The following is an 18397-nucleotide window of genomic DNA, read 5'->3' as shown; positions in this document are numbered from 1 at the left end:
TTTTTTCAACACACAGCTGGTATATGCAGACCACATAAAATCTTCAGTGATGTGTATGCCGAGGAACTTAAAGCTGTTCACCCTCTCAACCCCAGATCCATTGATGTCAATAGGGATTAGCCCATCTCCATTCCAATTGTAGCCCACAAACAGCTCCTTTGTTTCTGCGACATTGAGGGAGAGGTTGTTTTCTTGACACCACTGTGTCAGGGTGATGACTTCTTCTCTGTAGAGTGGAGATGCAGCAACAACCTGGCACTTAGTGTCAGTAAGACAAAAGAGCTGATTGTGGACTTCAAGAAGGGTAAGACGAAGGAACACATACCAATCCTCATAGAGGGATCAGAAGTGGAGAGAGTGAGCAGTTTCAAGTTCCTGGGTGTCAAGATCTCTGAGGATCTAATCTGGTCCCAAAATATCGATGTAGTTATAAAGAAGGCAAGACACCAGCTATACTTCATTAGGAGTTTGAAGAGATTTAGCATGTCAATAAATACACTCAAAAATTTCTATAGTAACACCATGCAGAGCATTCTGCATCACTGTCTGGTATGGAGGGGCTACTGCACAGTACCGAAAGAAGCTGCAGAGGGTTGTAAATCTAGTCAGCTCCATCTTTGGGTACTAGCCTACAAAGTACCCAGGACATCTTCAAGGAGCAGTGCCTCAGAAAAGCAGCGTCCATTATTAAGGACCTCCACCACCCATAGCATGCCCTTTTCTCACTGTTATCAGCAGGTAGGAGGTACAGTGATTCAGGAACAGCTTCTTCCCCTCTGCCATCCGATTCCTAAATGGACATTGAATCCGTGGACACTACCTCACTTGTTTAAAATATATAATATTTGTTTTTGCACTTTTTAAAATCTATTCGCTGTACATATACTGTAATTGATTTACTTGATATGTATTGCATTGGACAGCTGTTGCTAAGTTAACAAATTTCATGTCACATGCCAGTGATAATAAACCTGATTCTAATTCTGTAGGTTGCCTCATGATTATTTGTGATTTGGGCCCCTCATCTTAGAAGAGATGTGCTGGCATGGGAGAGGGTCCAGAGGAGGTTCACAAGGATAATTCCAGGAATGAAAGGTTATCATATCAGGAACGTTCGATGGCTCTGGGTCTGTACTAGCTGGAATTTAGAAGGATGAGGGGGGATCTCATTAAAACCTTTCTAATGTTGAAAGGCCTAGACAAGAGTAGATGTGGAAAGGATGTTTCCCATGGTGGGAGAGTCTAGGACAAGAGGACATAGCCTCAGGATAAAGGGGCACCCTTTTAAAACAGAGATGTGGAGAAATTTCTTGAGCCAAAGGGTAGTGAATCTGTGGAACTTGTTGCCACATGCAGCTGTGGAGGCCAGGCCGTTGGATGTATTTAAGGTAGAAATTGATAGGTTATTGATTAGACATGGCATTAAAGGTTACGGGGAGAAGGCAGGGAACTGGGATAGAGGAGGAGAGAAAAAAAAGGATCAGTCTTGATTGAATGGCAGAGCAGACTCGATGGGCTAGATGGCTTAATTCTGCTCATATGTCTTAAGGTATTATGGTCTAATCAATGTAGTATATTTAATTATCAGATTGGAGTAGTGGATGGCAACACAGTCATGGGTATACTAAGAGTAAAGGAGGGTAATCAAGCTTTGTCAAACTTCAACTTACATTTAAGTTCCTTTCTCTGTCCACCTCCCATCAGGTTGAAGATACAATAGTCTAAAAACACATACCACCAAGCTCAAGGACAGCTTCTATTCCAATGTTAAAAGACTATTGAACAATCTCTAGTGTGATAAGATGGAGCTGTGCTCACAATCTACCTCATTATGGTATTATTTGCCTATGCTGCACTCTCTCTGTAACTGTAATACTTCATTCTATTAGTGTTTTCCTATAGACAGCACTGCCTCAATGCTACGTTGTAATAAAATCTATACAGATGACATCCAAAACAAGGTCTTCACTACCTCAACACATCAGAATCAGATTTATTGTCACTGACATCATCCATGTTATCTTGTGTCAGTTCAGTGCATAAACCTTCACAGTCTATATACAGAGTCGAGTCATACCAGAGGTTTTATTGAAGGTGTGAGGGGAACAGAGGTGATGGAAAAATAGCTTCTATTAGCTTGTTATTATTCCACTATCTAATGAAGTCAAACAAACAAAAGCATTTTTTTCAAAAATGTCACTCATTTCACCAAACCTGGATTCTGAGTTTAACTTCAAAGATGTACCAAAAGGTGCAAATACTTGCTAGCACTCCTGTCAGTGAAAGTGTTGGGAAATGAGGTGGGTAGCGGTAGAAAACTAGTGAGGGGGTGTAATATTAAGAAGTTAGCATCTCGTAGGCAGCTTGTGACCCTGGCTATTTTTTGTAAGGGTCATAGCAGCTAAGAGGTTGAGAAAAAAAACTATAGAATCCCAAATGCTTTCTCGTAGGATAAGCTGAGCTTGAGAAAGAGTATAAGCACACAAATGCTTTCTCATAAGATAAGCTGAGCGGGTGACATCATCCTTGGTACGCGATCTGTGCATAATTTTGGTTTTGCTTAGAGTAACTTGTATCATTGCTTGACTAATTGCTGTGAGAAACCTATTTTGCCTTGTATTCCTTATGGCACCTGCAAGATAAGCATAAAAAAGAGTGGCTATTTTCAAGGGCAGGAGGCTTTGGATGTGCTTGCCTGTGCTTGTATCCAGACACAGTAGCAATAAAACTGTTATACGAACAACTTATGACTGATAAAGTTAACAATACTCGTGTGTACAGAAACTAAGGGGGTGAACCCACATGTATCTGTGTAAGTGACTGCATTATATAAAGAGAACTGTATTTGCTTCAGGAGGGAGAGACCCTCGAAGCTGCCTCCGAGAGAGCGTGCTTAAGGAGGGTTCTCTCGAGTAACTTGCTAATAAAGAGTTAAAGTTACTTTCACCGTAGTACGTGACATTTTTGCATCCGGTAGATCAAAAGAAGTTTACAACAGGGGAAGACTTAAAAAAGTCTCCTTACATCAAATGAGATACATTGATCATAGGTTGAACAGATTGTAAAGATAAAGATGAGCTTTATTTGTCACATGCACATCGAAACATACAGTGAAACTGATTGTTCGTATCAAATAATGAGGATAGTGCTGTGTTGCCATGCTACCAAAGCTGACTTAACAGTCCCACAAATCACTAGTCCTAACACGCACGTCTTTGGAAACTGGAGCATATCCACACGGTCATTGCGTATATCACAACCTGACAACAACAGAACAAAGTTGCCCTTAGCTCAGACCAGCAAAATTTGAAAAACAGCTGCCAGATTAGAAATGTCAGAAATCCTCCAGTCTTCCCCCAGCTAAAGTGTTGCCGACAATGAACTGATCACGAGGTTTGAGCAGCATGTGAGTGCTTCAGAAACGCAGCATAACTAAAACCAATGAGAAAGGTTTGCATACTACTCAGCATTTAAACAGCTCCATTTTACCAGCAGGTCATTAACCAGAAATGTAAGTGTTAATGTATGTGGAGCATTTGATTCACTGTAGTGTAGAAGGAGGGGGGGGAGGGAATCTCCACCATAATGTAGCAGTTAGCACAACATTATTACGATTTGGGGTGTTGGGAGTTCAAAGTTCAATTCCAGCGTCGTTTGTATGCTCTTCCTGTGAGCTCCAGTTTCCTCCCACAGTCCAAAGACTTACCAGTTAGTAGGTAATTGGTCATTGTAAATTGTCCTTTGATAAGGCTAGGGTTAAATAGGTAGGTCGCTGGGGGGGGGGGGGGGGGGGAGAGGGGGGTGCAGCTTGTGGCCTGTTCTGCATTTTTTCATTGAAACCTCAATGAAAAAAAATCAACCATAAATGTCATTGAAACCTATTGAACACTGAATATAGTGAATGTGGAGCGATTGTTTCTTATAGTAGGGAGTCTAGCACCAGAGGGCACAGCCTCAGAACAGAGAATGGGGATGAGAGGGATAATAAATCAGCCATGATGGAATGGCAGAGACAAGTCGAATGGCAAATTCTACTCCTATTGTCTTATGGTCTTAACAAAATCTAATGGTTTGAAAATTCCATTTGGGATGGTAGTGAAGGAATTGTTTTTCAATTAAATCATCATGCTGCTAATGTACAAACACTAGTGTTGCTAGGTAATTTATGAGAACATAAGACATAGGAGCAGAATTAGGCCATTTGACCCAATGAGTCTGTTCTGCCACTCCATCATTCCTCTCAACTTCCATTCACCTACCTTCTCCCCGCAGCCTTTGACACCCTGATTAATCAAGAACCTATCAACCTCCACCTTAAATATATCCAATTACTTGGTCTGCACAGCCATCTGTGGCAATCAATTCCACAGATTCATCACAAGCTGGTTAAAGAAATTCTCCCTTATCTCTGCTGTAAATGGATATCCCTCTATTCTGAGGCTATGCCTTCTGGTCCTAGACTCCACTATAGGAAACATCCTCTCCACATCCACTCTATCCAGAACGTTTAGTATTGGATAGGTTTCAATGAGATTCCCCCCTCCACCCCCATCCCCAATTCTTCTGAACTACAGCAATTACAGGCCCAGAGTCATCAAACACACAACATGAATAAAATTAAATACATTTGCAAAGTTAACACATTGTATCATCTGATAGAGAAAAATCATGAGTTTTCCAATTCAAACAGGATGAATCGCCAGTGATTTCATCTGCATACTAAAAACAACCAATTAGCACTCAAGATTCCACAGCCAGCAGCGATAAAGCAGCTTAAATGAAAAGTCTCAATGTGTTGGGCACAGTGTTGACAAGATGAAACACACTTTTATTTAAAACCTTTTTAAGCTACACCCTTCCAAAGCTCAGATCTTGCATGGGTAAGGTCTTAAACAACATCAAGGCACTGAAGGAACTTTGCAGGTCAGTCAGCATCTACGAGGAAATGAATAGTCCACATTCAGGCCAAAGACTCCCAGTCTCAAATAGAAAGATCAGCTGTTCATTTTGTTATGCTCCAGATTTCCAGCATTTGGTGTCTCCTGTGTCTTTAAGGTTTAATAGCACTTTTCAAATAAGATTAGCTTTGCCACATGTTCAAAGTAAATGTATGATCAAACTACATATATGTCACCATGTACAACTCTGAGATTCATTTTCCTATGGGCATACTCAGCAAATCTATAGAATAATAACTATGAGAGGAAGAAGCACGAGTCACATGTATTAGCTTTGCAGATGACACAAAGCTGGGTGGCAGTGTGAAATATGAGGAGGATGTTAGGAGAATGCAGGATGACTTGGACAGGTTGGGTGAGTGGGCAGATGCAGTTTAATGTGAGGTTATCCACTTTGGTGGCAAGAACAGGAAGGCAGATTACTATCTGAATGGTGTCAAGTTAGGGAAAGGGGAAGTACAATGAGATCTAGGTGTCCTTGTTCATCAGTCACTGAAAGTAAGCAATCAAGTACAGCAGGCAGTGAAGAAAGCTAATGGCATGTTGGCCTTCATAACAAAGGGAGTTGAGTATAGGAGCAAAGAGGTCCTTCTGCAGTTGTACGGGGACCTGGTGAGACCACACTTGGAGTACTGTGTTCAGTTTTGGTCTCCAAATTTGAGGAAGGACATTCTTGCTATTGAGGGAGTGCAGCGTAGGTTCACGAGGTTGATTCCCAGGATGGCGGGACTGTCATATGTTGAAAGATTGAAGCGACTGGGCTTGTATACACTGGAATTTAGAAGGATGAGAGGGGATCTGATTGAAACATATAAGATTATTAAGGGATTGGACATGCTTGAGGCAGGAAACATGTTCCCGATGTTGGGGGAGTCCAGAACCAGAGGCCACAGTTTAAGTATAAGGGGTAGGCCATTTAGAACAGAGTTGAGGAAAAACTTTTTCACCCAGAGAGTTGTAGATCTATGGATTGCTCTGCCTCAGAAGGCAATGGAGGCCAGTTCTCTGGATGTTTTCAAGAAAGAGTTAGATAGCGGTCTTAAAGATAGCGGAGTCAAGGGATATGGGGAGAAGGCAGGAATGGGTTACTGATTGTGGATGATCAGCCATGATCACATTAAATGGTGGTGCTGGCTCGAAGGGCCAAATGGCCTACTCCTGCACCTATTGTCTATTGTCTATCTGTATTGCAACGGAATAAAGTGAATTATGGAGGCATAAGAGAGGAGCTTGCCCAGGTGGATTGGAGGAGGATGGCAGAGCAGAGATGGTTGCAGTTTCTGGGAACAGTTCACAAGGTGCAAGATATGTCCCACAGAGGAAAAAGTTCTCAAATGGCAAGGGTAGGCAACTGTAGTTGACAAAGGAAGTTAGGAACACATAAAACACAAGGAAAGACCATATAAGGTAGCAAAAATTAGTGAGAAGTTGGATGATTGAGAAGCTTTTAAAATTCAACAAAAGACAAATAAAAAAGCTATAAGGGAAAAGATTAAATACAAGGGAAAACTAGCCAATAATATAAAGCAGGAAACCAAAAGTTTTTTCAGTTATATAAAGAGTAAAAGCGAGGTGTGAGTTGATATTGAACTACTGGAACATGATGCTGGTGAGGTAGTAATTAATGGGGGACAAAAAAAAATGGCAGATGAACTTACTGAATACTTTCCATTAGTCTTCACCGTGGAAGACACAAGCAATGTGTCACAGTGTCAGAGCAGCAGTGAGTGCCATTGCTATTACAAAGGAAAAAGTGCTACGCAAACTCAAAGGGCTAGAGTGGGATAAGTCACCTGGGCCAGACGGATTACATCCCAGAGTCCTTAGAGAAGTTGCTGAAGAGAATGGATGCAATGGTCATGATCTTTCAATAATCACTCGATTCTGGCACGGTCCTGGAGGACTGGAAGATTGCAAATGTTACTCCACTCTTGAAGAATGGAGGAATGCAAAAGGAAGAATATCGTAGGCCAGTTAGCATAATCTCAGTGGTTGGTAAAGTGTTGGAGCCTATTATTAAAGATGAGGTTTCAAGGTACTTGAAAGCTAATGATAAAATAATTCAGAGTCAGCATGGTTTCTGTAAAAGGAAATCTTGCCTGACAAATCTGTTAAGAGTTCTTCGAGGAAGTAACAAGCAGGATGGACAAAAGAGAGGCAGTGGATGTCATTTACTTGGATTTTCAGAAGGGATTTGACAAGGTGCCATACATGAGGCTGCTTAACAAGATAAAATCCTATGGTGTTACAAGAGAGGTACTGGCATGGATAGAGGAATGGCTGACAGGCAGGAGACAGTGAAAGGGAATAAAAGAGGCCTTTTTTCATTGGCTGCCAGTGACTAGTGATGTTCCTCAGGGGTCAGTATTGGGATTGCTGCTTTTCACATTGTTTGTCAATGATTTAGATAGTAGAATTGATGGCTTTGTGGCAAAGTTAGCGGATGATATGAAAATAGGTGGAGGGGTAGGTAGTTCTGGGGAAGCAATGAGATTGCAGCAAGACTTAAAACAAATTGGAAGAGTGGGAAAAAAAGATGGTAGATGGTATCTATTAGAAAAACCTATTTAATCACTGAAAAGGAACACTTGCATAGCAACTTACACATCCATTTCAGAATATTTAAAGCACTTACACTGCCAATGAAACACTTCCCAAGTGCAGTCATTAGCTGCTCTATTTCCTCAATAAAGGAATTTGTGTACAGCAAGGTCCCTCAAGCAGCAAAATGACTACGTCATTTGTTTTGACCATAGTTGTACCGTGGAGAGCATTCTGACAGGCTGCAGCACTGTCTGGTATGGAGGGGCTACTGCACAGGACTGAAAGAAGCTGCAGAAGGTTGTAAATCTAGTCAGCTCCATCTTGGGTACTAGCCTACAAAGTACCCAGAACACCTTTAGGGAGCAAAGTCTCAGAAAGGCAGAGTCTATTATTAAGGACCTCTAGCACCCAAGGCATGCCCTTTTCTCACTGTTACCTTCAGGTAGGAGGTACAGAAGCCTGAAGGCACACACTCAGCGATTCAGGAACAGCTTCTTCCCCCTGCCATCCGATTCCTAAATGGACATTGAATCTTTGGACACTACTTCACTATTTTTTAAATATACAATATTTCTGTTTCTGCACATTTTTAAATCTGTTCAATATACATAATTGATTTACTTGTTTATTTATTGTTGTTATTTTTATTTTATTCTTTTTTTCTCCCCTAGATTATGTATTGCATTGAATTGCTGCTGCTAAGTTAACAAGTTTCACGTCATAAATCAGGTGATAATAAACCTGATTCTGAAATAGATGCAGCCCGGAACTTATCTGCTCTTCTTTAAGCAAGCTAAACAGAATGTTTCCTATCCACTGGCCACACAGACAGGAACTCTTCAGTCTAACATCTGAAAGACAACACGCTCTCCACCTACTCACAAATCTGACTCAGATGCCAAACACCTACCCACTAAATCATATTAAACATGAGTTCTAGGGAAAAACTGAATACATTAGGCCTTTATTTCCTGGAACATAAGTGAATACGGGAAATTTGATAAAGGCAAACAAAATTATGAAGGTAAATGCAAGCAGACTTTTGCCACTGAGGGGGAGTAAGACAGGAACTAAAGGCCATAGGTTAAGAGTGAAAGGTAAAATGTTTAAGGGGAACCTGAGGGGGAACTTCTTCAGAGTGTGAAATGAGCTTTTAGCAGAAGTGGTGAATCCAAGTTCAACTGTAACATTTAAGAGAAGTCTGGATAGGTACATAGATGGCAGGGGAATAGAGGACTATAGTCCAGATGCAGGTCAATAGGACCAGGGTCTGCATGGACTAGATGGGCCAAACAGCCTGTTTCTGTGTTGTAATGCTCTATAACTCTATGACAGGGTTGACCCTAATCAATGTGAGCAAAAAGGAATTATTTCACAGATACTTCATACTGCAAGCTCATCCTATCTGGGTTAGCTCACCATATTAGCACTGGAAAGTTAGGAATAATTTATAATGACCTCAGGGCACAATATCCTGTGTCACGGAAGTAGCAAGCATTGCTCCTCCTGCTTGATACCTACTCCAATCTCTCATGGCAAGCACCAGGCTCTCTTTCTGTATCCTTCAATGTACAATCCCAAGTCACCAGTGACAGCAAATTACTCAAATCAATACCCAAATCAAAAGTCTGAAGAAAACGAGGGGTGGGAAGCAGAAAAGGAGACTAAAGCACAGAGGGCGCAGTACAGCCAAATTAGGAGAAATCCATTAGATCATAGACACAAGAGCAGATTTACACCTTTCAGCCCATCAAGTCTGCTCCGCCATTCCATCATGGCTGATTTATTATCCCCCACAAATCCATTCTCCTGCCTTCTCACCGTAACCTATGACGTCCTTACTAATCAAGAATTAATCAACTTCCACTTTAAATATACCCAAAATCTTGGGTCTCCATAGCTGTCTGTGGCAATGAATTCCACAGAGTCACTACCCTCTAGCTAAAGGAATTCCTAATCTCTGCCCTAAAGGGGTCTCCTTTTATCTTGATTCTACCCTCGCTGGTCCTAGACTCTCACATGACATAATCCATATATAATCCCAAGGCTGTTGTGTCTTTTTCTCCTATTGAGATTATTTACCACAGGGCAGAGCTTAATGCCCCATCACATTCAATAACATGGTCAGTCAACCAACCACTAAATCAGGTCCCTTAATGAATATTCAAGTACATATTCCAGATTTGTGTTACAGAAATGTAGAAAATGTTGTAAGAATCTGAGTTTCCATTTTCCTGATGAGCCATTAAACTAAAATCCTTTTTGCTGATTCAAAAGGGAAGATTTCATTATTTAAAGTACAGAATTTTCTCAATGCAACATACACAAAAATAGGTGTTGGTGTATGATGTTAAATCCCATTGCATCTGTGTTGTGTGCGGTGGGGAATGAATTGATCCGTTATTAGCCAGTGGTGGTGAGGGAGGTGCTGGTACAAAAGTTGTTGGGGGTGGGGGGGGGGGGGAGGAGGGATACGGCAGAGTTGCCATTGTATGTTGTTATTGGGAGTGTGAAGGGGTGTAATTTATTGTTTTGGGGCATGCAGGAAACATGAGGAACACAGTTGGTTTGGAGAGGGCCAAGGACAGTAGGTAACTGGATGGTGCAGCTTACGTAGGTCATCTCAAACATATTATAATGTTCTGCTATACAATTATCCAAATGTTTACAAACTGTGAGCTGCCAGAATTAAGTCACATTTAATTCCTGATCTTCACAAATCCAAACAATTCACAACAAATTCACTTCAAAATGGTTCCTAGTTGTGATGTAGTTTATGGAAAATGCCGAAAGAATTCAGCAGATCAGGCAGCATCTACGGAGAGGAATCAACAGTCAACATTTTGGGCACGACCGTTCTTCAGGACTGAAAAGGAAGGGGAGGGTGCCAGAACAAAAAAGTGAGGGGAAGGGAAGGAAGACTAGCTAGAAGTGATGGGTGAAGCCAGGTGGGTAGGAAGGGTAAAGGGCACCCATCTGGCTTCACCTATCACCTTCTAGCTTGTCCTCTTTCCTTTTTTATTCTTTTCCAGTCCTGAAGAAGGAGAAAAAGTTAAAAAATATATACTACTAATAGATTATAATGACAAATCAGACAGAACAATATCACGGGAGGAGGGAATATATATAAAAAAAGGCTCTTATGATAAGAATCACCTTCCCTATCACCTTCCAGTTTGTACTCAAAGTTCAAAGTATATTTATTATCAAAGTACAACCTTGAGACTGATTTCCTTGCAAGCATACTCAATCAATCCAATAACCACAATAAAAAGAAAGACCACACCACCAGACAAGGTGGCAGACAAGTGTGCAAAAGACAACGAACTGTGCAAATACAAAAAGAAAGAAATAATAATAATAAATAAGCAATAAATATTGAGAACATATGAAGAATCCCTGAAAGCAAGTCCATGGGCTGTGGGAACAGCTCAGTGATGGGGCAAGTGAAGCCGAGTGAAGTTATCTCTATTGGTTCAACAGTCAAATGGTTGAGGGGTAATAACTGTTCCTGAATCTGCTGGAGAGCATTCTGATGCTTCTGAGAAAAGAGCATAACGTAGGTGGTGAGAATCCAATACCAGATGCTGCTTTTCTGTGACAATGCTCCATACAGATGTGCTCAGTGGCGGAGAGGGCTTTACTCCTGATGGACAGGGCCATATCCACTACTTTTTGCAAGATTTCCCATTCAAAAGGCATTGGTGTTTCCATTCCAGGCTGTGATACAGCCAGTCAATATACTCTCTGACACACATCTAGAGAGGTTTGTCAAAGTTTTTGCTTTCATGCTGAATCTTTGCAAACTTCTAAGGACTGTCATGCTTTCTTCGCAGGTCCTCCAAAATAACACCAAGGAATTTAAACTTGCTGACCCTCTCCACCTCTGATCTGATGAGGAACGGCTCATGGACTTCTTATTTCCTCCTTCTGAAGTCAATAAACAGCTCCTTGGTCTTGCTAACATTGAGTGAAAGGTTGTTGTCGTGGCCAGATTTTCAATCTTCCTCCGACACGCTGATTCACCTTTGATTTGGCCTATGGCAGTAGTGTCGCCAGCAAACTTAAATATGACATTGGAGCTGTGCTTAACCACACAGTCATAAGTGTAAAGCAAGTAGAGCAGGGGGCTAAGCACATAACACCATGGTGTAACCGTGCTGATGGATATTGTGAAGGAGTACAATTGTGGAGGATTGTACAATCCGAACTAACTGGGGTCTGCAAGTGAGGAAATCCAGGATCCTGTTGCACAATATTGAGGTCAAGGTCTAGAAGCTTACTAATTAGGAGTGAGGTGATGATAGATTTGAATGCTAAGCTGTAGTCAATAAAGAGCACCCTGATGTATTCATCTTTGCTGCCCAGGTGTTCCAGGATTGAGGGAAGAGCCAATAAGATGGCACCTATTGTGGACCTGTTGCTCCAGTAGGCAAATTGGAGTGGATCCAAGTCACTTCTCAGACAGAAGTTGATATTTTTCCATCACCAACCTCTCAAAACATTCCATCACAGGCAAATTACCATATTCTTCTTTGGCATAGGCATAATTGAAGCCTGCTTGGAGCAGGCTGGTACCTCAGACTGCCAAAGCAAGAGGATAAAGATCTCAGTGAACACTACAGCCAGTTGATCAGTACAGGCCTTTAGTACTCGGCCAGGTCCCCATCTGGGCTGGATACTTTCCATGGGTTCACCCTCCTGAAGGATGCTCTCATGTCTGCCTCAGAGACTGAAGTCACAGGGCGCTGTGGGATTACTCCTTCGCCTCCCCCCATCTTCTTATTCTAGTTTCACCTCCCTTCCTTTCCTGCCCTGATGAAGGTTCTTGACCCAAAACATCAACTGTATATTCCTGTCCATAGATGTTGCCTGACCAGCTGAGTTTCTCCATCATTATGGGTGTGATACTCTGGATTTCCAACATCTACAGATCTGTTTAAAAGATCCCAGGCCATTTTGGCTACACAGACAGAATTTATAGGTCTGGTAGCAACTTGATGACAAGTATGCTAATTAAATGCCTGGCAACAGGAACTTTTTTTTCTCTCTTTCCCAACGTTCAGGTGGAAGTCAGCAAAAGAAATCAACATTGATCCATCCAAGATATATTAATTCAATCCACAAATTGAATAATAAATTCAGTTAGAAAAGGTGTCTACTTAACGGGAGGAGATTAAAATGATGAACAGGACATTAAAAACTTGCACCGCATCCAAGAACAATCTCTGCATTCTGGTGCATTACATCACTTGTCTGTTCTGGCCTGCAGTTTCACACCGAATATAATGGGTTTTTCACAACTCAGACATACTACAGATCCTTCCAGATTATCAATGGACAACATTTGTTACAAGAGCTATGGAGGGGGCATTTTTCATCATTAGGAACTTTTGAATTGTCCATTAAAGAGGCTTTAAACTCACTCTATTCAATACAGGGACTACAGGATGATTCATAAAACTGATAAACAGACTGATAACCTATCTTTTTAATGAAGAGTTCTGAAGGAGCAACCGGAGAGTAGATTTTAAAAAGTCCAAGTCACTGAGGGAGATTAAGAGGTGCATAATTAAAGAACTGCAGTGTTTAGAATAGTTTATTGCCACAATAATATTTATACAAATGGTTTAGAACATGGAACAATACAACACAAGTACAGTCTCTTTGGCCCATGATGTTATGCCATCCTACTCCAAGATCAACATAACCCTTTGCTCACTCATCTATCATCCATGTGCCTACCTAAAAGTCTCTTGAGGGCTTCTAATGCACCACCCCCCTGGCAGGGCATTCCACTCTCTGGATAATAAAAACTTACCTCTGACTCCCACGCCCCCATACTTCCCTCCTATCACCTTAAAGTTATGCAGCCTTTAACAAGAAACTACATAATCAAAAGAGAAGCGAGAGTAATGTGGAGAGAATCTATTATGAAAGACAGCTAAAGCAGATCAACAAAATGGAGATGTACAACTGGAAAAGGAACAGCAAAAGACAAACTGTCAAACAAGAACAAAATTTTAATACAAATATTCCAAACCTAAAACTCAGTATCAGCGAAAAATTGTGATAGATAAACTGGAGTCACAGAGCACTACAGCACGGAAACAGGTCCTTTGGCCCATCTAGTCCCATCGCCCTCCGTAGCACTCCTGTCCATGTACTTATCCAAACTTCTCTTAAATGCTGCAATCAAACCCACATCCACCACTTCTGCTGGCAGCACATTCAACTCTCTCACTAACCTGAGTGAAGAAGTTCCACTTAAATATCTCACCTTTCACCCTTACCCTACTGTATGACTTCAGGTTCTAGTCTCATTGAACATCAATGGAAAAGCCAGCTTGCATTTGCCCTAACTAGACCCCTCATAATTTTGTACATATTTATCAAATCTCCCTTAATTCTCCTACTTTTCAGGGAATAAAGTCTGAACCTACTCAACCTTTCCTTACAATTCAGGTCCTCCTTAGCAACCTCGTTATAAATTCTCTCGATACTCTTTTCAAATTTTCCTTTTGGTAGGTGACCAGAACTTCACACAATGCTTCAAACTTGGACTCAGTACAGATTAAGGTAAGAGCTTAGAAAAGATAAGAGAAGGAATTTTGCTTAGATAGAGGGTAGTTAATCTGTAGAATTCATTACCACGGACAGCTGTGGAGGCCAAATTTTGGGGTATATTTAAAGCGGAGATTGATAGTTTCTTGACCAGTAAGTGCATCAAAGGATTTGGGGAGAAGGCAGGAGAATGTAATTGAGAGGGATAATAAATTAGCAGATTCAACTGGCAAAATGGCCTAATTCTGCTCCGATGCCTTATGGTATTATTGAAGCTTCAGATTAATTCTAAAAAGAGTCAGCAAGGACAATAGTGATACCAGAACAAATAAAATCTCAGCAAACAAGACAAGGCAAAATAGAGCCACAGCATGAAGATGGCAAAGAATGGATGTATGGTCAGAAGCTCACAACACTGACAATGTGAACCACACCAAAACGCAGGAGGAATCAGCAGGGCAGGCAGCATCTATGGAAAATAGTATAACCCATGTTTCCATTTGGCCCCTTCATTGGGACTGGTGGAAAATGACACATCACTACAGCACTGAAGACCGAAGAAGGCTGCATCAGTGTAGGGTCTCCAGTCATCCTGCATGCCATGCCACTGGACCCTAACCCCGATCTGTCAAGGATTGTGTCGTGGCTGTCCCTGCATCAGACTGCTCCTGTCAAACAAAGTCACACAGGTGTTCTCCATTAATGGAATAACCCCCCTGGAGAATATTGTACTTGACTAAATATGCTACTACACTTATTTAAAATCACCTCTCATCCTCCTCTCTACAGAGAAACCCTCTCTTGCACAGCCTATCAGCCTGGTAAATCTCCTCTGTATCCTCTCTAAAGTTTCTACATCCTTCCCATAATGAGGCAACCAGAAATGAACACAAAACTTCAAGTGTGGTCTCATCAGTTTTATGGAGCTGCAGCCCAATCCCCCACTAGACACCATACACTTTCTTAACTTATGGTACAAATTTGAGGGCTCTATGGGCATGAACCCCAAGATCCCTCTGTTCTCCACACTGTTAAGAATCCCCCAATTAACCCTGTATTGTATCAAATTCGACTTACCAAAGTGAAATCAATTCACACCTATTCAAACATTCATTATCATTATGAGTCGTGTCATGGTCTTTGACCATCATTGTTCTTGGCAAATTTTTCTACAGAAGTGACAATGTCAAATACACTCATCCACTGCAAATCATCCCATTAAAACAAGATCCCAAACTTGTGGCCAACCTGAACCAGACATCCATACACAGATGATTATGAACACTGGCTTATTTAAGAAATGTGATGCACCAGTTCAATATAAAAATTACTATGCTAGGCAATTAACATCACCTCCCACACAGAACCATTTAAAATATCAAAATCCTCTTTCAACACAACTGCAGACGGTTGAGATTTAGAAAACAATCTAATCTCAGCCTTCCACTGTTATTGTTCCAACATATTCAAAGAACGTACACACGGCCGAATGACTTAACCCAGGAAATATCTGGTCTTTGATCACAATTATATCACTTCCAAACAGTCCAGGATTGGATAGTACCTACCAGCATATTAAAAAATACACATAACAAGTGTAAACGGTGCTCTGAATATCAAACTGGTCTGAGTTAAGTATTTCCAAATACTGAATGCATGATAGCATAACAGTTAATGCATCACTTTAAGATCTAGGATTAATTCCCACCGCTGTCTGTAAGGAACTAGTATGTTTTCCTTATGAATGTGTGGGTTTCCTCTGGGAGTTCCACATTCCAAAGACATGCACATTAATGATTTGGATGATGGAATTATTGGCTTTATTGCAAAGTTTGCAGACAATATGAAGGTAGGTGGAGGGGCAGGTAGCTTTGAGGAAATAGAAAGGCTACTGAAGGACTTAGACTAGGAGAGTGGGCAAAGAAGTGGCAGATGGAAAGCACTGGTGAGGACCCACTTGGGAGCATTGAGAGCAGTTTTGGGCCCCTTATCTTAGAAGGAATGTGCTGAAACTGGGAAGGGTTCAAAGGAGGTTCACGAAAATGATTCCAGGTTTTAATGGCTTGTCACATGAAGGGTGACACTGATGGCTCTAGGCATGTATTTACTGGAATTCAGAAGCTTGAGGAGTGACCTCATTGAAACCTATCGAATGGTGAAGGGCCTTGACAAAGTGAATGTGGAAAGGATGTTCCCCATGGTGGGAGAGTGCCAGAAGACAGCCTCAGAATAAAGGGGTGTCCTTTTAGAACGGAGAAATTTCTTTAGCCAGAGAGTCGTGAATCTGTGAATTCGTTGCCACAGGCAGCTGTGGAGGCCAAGTCTATATGTATATTCAAGGCAGAGGTGTATAGATTCTTGATTGATCAGGGCACAAAGGGATACAGGGAGAAGGCAGAGGATTGGGGCTGAGAGGAAAAATGGGTCAGCCATAATAGTGGTGCAGACTTGATGGGCCAAATGGCCTAATTCTGCTCCTACATCTTATGGTCAGGGCTAGTGAGTTGTGGACATGCTATGATGGTGCCAGAGGCATGCCAACACTTGCAGGCTGCCCAGCACAATCTTTGCTGGTTTGACTAGATGCAAATGATGCATTTCACTCTGTTTCCATGTACACAAGACAAAGCTAATCTTTAAGTTTCAGCAAGACCACATCACTCTGGGGTTCCCAACCTGGGGTCCAAAGACCCCTTGCTTAATGGTATTGGTCCACACAATAAAAAAGGCTGGGAACCTCTGCTCCACACATTCAAAGGCACAATGTTAACATTCTATACAGTCCTATACATTGCAGTCCTCTCTCCTGTCACCGTCATGTCAACCACAATACTCATTTTAACTAATGCCATTTTCCATCCCTTCGCAATTCCAAAGCTCATCTACACTGAGGACATCAATTAAATGGCAACTGCTGTGAGCAGAGCTGCATGAACAACAGTCTAGATAGACAAGTTACTTTAAACTAAAGTGTTTCCTATAAACCATACACAGGAGCACAAGCCCTGACAACCACTCCATGGAGGGTTGTGCTTCTAGTCAGTGAATCTAATCGCCTGTCCTGTCAATCCCAAAGGCCGACTGGGTTAGAGAAAAACATGCCACATAACCTCCACACCAACACATCCACTTCCTCACTGGTGACCATTTCCCCCTGAGATTGTTCCTCCTCTGACACTCTCTCAACAACATTCCTACCCCACAGAGATATCTCCATACCCCTGACTATCTGTTCCTCCAGTCCCACCTCACAATACCATAGCCTCCACCACCACAACCCCCTCTGATGCCCCTACCCCACAGATACCTCCATGTTCCCTTCTACCCCTAACCCTCAATCCCCTTCCTCACCATTCATATCCCACCTTCTCACCCACATACCCCCTCCTCCATCAAAGCCCCACATTCTCCTCCTTCAATACCCCAATTCCTCCTCCTCTTCAATCCCACTCATCCTTCCCCTTCCAATCCCTCTCAAACCCCCTCCTTCTCCTACCCTTCCCTCTCCGTTTCCTCCCTCTCCCTCAATCCCCTCCTCCTTCTCTCCCCATCCCCCAATCCATCTCCACCTCCCCTCCATCAATCCTCTCCTCTTCCCCCCGCCGCAAAACCCCATCTCCCCCTCCACCTCCCTGTAGTTTACGGTAGCGCCTCCTAATCCTCTCTGACGCACCAAGAAAAAGAAGTTTAGACGACAGGGGACGAAAGCCATTAAATTAGCCGCGAGCTAAATTTTATCAGCAATAAACACGAATCATTCGGCTGCACAGCGGAGCATCAACTACGACGGCCCATCCCTCCGACTCCCCAACTCCAACGAGGATGTTTTCCCCATCTTTCCCCCTTGCCCCATGGACACTGAATCGAGAGGACGAAGCCCTTGCCCAGGCCTACCTGCGGCGACCCGACTCCCGCAATGCCAAAGCCGAAACGCACCTCGAGCTCTTCCTCTGCCGCCCGATCGCCGGGGTGCGCGCTCCCGCTCGACGGTGGCGCGCAGCGAGGATCGGCGGCGGGCTGCGCTAGGGGGCGCATTTGGCGGAGTGAGGTAAGAATGGAGGGGGAATACGGGAGAGGGGATGAGGTAGGGATGGGGGTAATAGTCAGGTAAGGATGGAAGGGATCGGGGAGGGAGAGTGAGGTAGGGATGGAGGTAATAGAGGAGGGAAAATCAGGCAAGGATGGAGGGTTATAGGAGAGAGGGAGTCAGGAAGGCATAGAGAGAATACTGGAGAAGGGTGAGATAGGGATGAATAGGGGAGGGGGAGGGAGAGTGAGGTAGGGATGGAGGTAATAGAGGAGGGAAAATCAGGCAAGGATGGAGGGTTATA

General features: G+C 42.5%; 1 protein-coding gene across 3 annotated transcripts in view; it reads right to left on the bottom strand.

Annotated features, from left to right (window-relative positions):
- Positions 1-18077, bottom strand: part of LOC140732441 (protein lifeguard 1-like) — a 75930-nt gene extending 57853 nt beyond the window's left edge. Inside the window, exon 1 of one of the 3 annotated variants that reach the window (XM_073055098.1) lies at positions 17961-18077. The gene's annotated coding sequence lies outside the window, so the exon portion shown is untranslated. The remainder of the gene's footprint in view (positions 1-17960) is intronic. The other 2 variants (XM_073055099.1, XM_073055101.1) reach the window with 2 other exon arrangements.
- Between the last annotated feature and the right edge of the window lie 320 nt (positions 18078-18397).

Source organism: Hemitrygon akajei, chromosome 8 (genome assembly GCF_048418815.1).
Source record: "Hemitrygon akajei chromosome 8, sHemAka1.3, whole genome shotgun sequence".
Lineage (NCBI taxonomy): Eukaryota > Metazoa > Chordata > Chondrichthyes > Myliobatiformes > Dasyatidae > Hemitrygon > Hemitrygon akajei.
The sequence above is the reverse complement of the archived record's forward strand: the minus strand, read 5'-3'. Positions and strand labels throughout refer to the sequence as shown.